Raw genomic sequence first — 2,174 nt, 5'->3', positions numbered from 1 at the left:
AAAAAAAAAATCGAATGGTTTGACATCAAGTGCCCAGACCAATCAAACCAGACCACGAAAAGGCAATCTGGTCTGACCGGTTTAGGCGTTTTGAGCCTTTAGAATTTTAGTTTAAATATTCATTTTAACAAAACAAAAATATCTAAACAAATAAATTTAATAATTAAGTAGTTCTTGAGTCCAAAATCTAAGCAATCCAAAGTCCAAACAAATAAATATATAATACATATTAGAAAACAAACAAATTAACAAAGTTACAACTCCACTGTGAATATTGAGTAACAAAATTCACGACTTCACAACATTCAATTATTGAGTCTTGAGTTCTTAACAAAATCGATAGATTAATAGAGTTCTTGAGGGATTTCAAAGTTTAGAAACCTTCAATGTCTTATGTGTCGATATGTTTACTGGTTTAGAGATTTTTAGGCGCCCCTTCATTTGGATTTGATCATGTTAGATATTAGACTTTATGTTGGGCTTAGGGTTATATTTGCGTCATAGCCCATAAGTTAAAAAAGTTGGTCTTGTTAATACTAATATAGAGATGAATTACTTTGAAAACCGCTCAATTCTTAAAAACCGTGCAAACCGATTACGACCAATAGGAAAATTCTTTTTTTTTATTAAATTTAATCATTAAGGGTTTAATTGTCATTTACAATGTTTTTGATTGATAATGGAAGGTATTAAGGTTTGTTAATTAAATAAACGTAATAAAAAAATGTTTAATATGGTAAGAGTTAGATATTTTTTTAATTTAGTTTTTTAAATTTTAAATATGTTTTATTTGTTTTAAGGATTATACGGATTTAAAAAATGAAATTTAAAATCATTTAATGTTTGATCCACAAAATCAGATTCATATACTAAATAATGATTCACAACTAAAACACAGATTCATGAACCGAAAACATTATCATAATAGTGAAACAGATTCATGTGCTGAAAACACAATCGTCTTTTTAAATAGTTGTTGATGAAATTGTTTCAAAGTTCTTTTTTTGGGTTATCTTGTTCACTTAGTGGTTATTGATTTGTATGGCATGGTAAATGCAGTAACGTAATAACACGTGTTCAGATAGCAAAAACTTTTTCATTAAATCGTTGCATAATTTACTAGTATACAAAATATGTTATATTACAAAAGGGCATTAATTTAATAAAAAAATGAAAAATAATTTAATGAAACGTATTCAGGTTGTTTTATGAACACGTTCATGGATGAACTTATTTAATGAAACTTTTGTGGATGAACTTGTTGCGTAATATAATATTTTTGGATAATTTTGTTTTCTTATCAACAATTGTTGATGAAATTGTTTCAATTTTTTTTCCGGTTATATTGTTCACTTAATGGTTATGAATTTGTATGTAATGATAGATGCAGTAAGCTAATGAAACTTGTTCAGATAGCAAAAACTTTATCGATGAAATTGTTGCATAATTTACTATGATACAAAATACTTCTATTAGAAAAGGGCACTAATTTTATTGGGAAAAGGAAAATAATTTAATGAAACATATTCAATATTCATATTGAAAATAATTCAATGAAACGTATTTCATTGTTCTGTTCATAAAACATTCATACCTTCATTATCGCCTGCAATTTTTCTTCAAAATACTCATTAATCATTATCGATCGATTTTGGTAAGAGAATATTTATTAATTGATCGGAGATATGCTCCTGATTGAAAGAGATGATTGATCAAGAAAATGGATAGATGAGATTGGTTTACATGGTTTACACAAATGAGAGTGATTTTCATTTGATCACTCATCTACTAATATATATATATATACATATATGTGTGTGTGTGGCGGTCCTTTTAGTCCAAATCACCCAAAAAAAGTTTCAGACCGCCATTTTATTATATATATATAAAAAATGCTTTTTTTATTAGTGACAGGGATCCCGGATGAGATAAAATGCAAACAATAGGGACCCTAATGTATTTATTTAAAAAAAATATATCATATCCAAATTCTGACCTAACCATATCAACAAACGATATAAATTACTCAAATATTTGTTATAGAGATAATGAAAATATCGAGTCTTATATTGTAAATAAATCATTGTTTTAAGTTTTTTACTCTATTATTCATACTAATATTATAATAAAAAGTCTTTGCATTTTTATAATCTTATTCAATAATTTATTATATA

Source organism: Cynara cardunculus (genome assembly GCF_001531365.2).
Source record: "Cynara cardunculus var. scolymus isolate 2C chromosome LG 1, CcrdV1, whole genome shotgun sequence".
In the NCBI taxonomy this organism is placed as follows: Eukaryota; Viridiplantae; Streptophyta; class Magnoliopsida; order Asterales; family Asteraceae; genus Cynara; species Cynara cardunculus.
The sequence above is the reverse complement of the archived record's forward strand: the minus strand, read 5'-3'. Positions refer to the sequence as shown.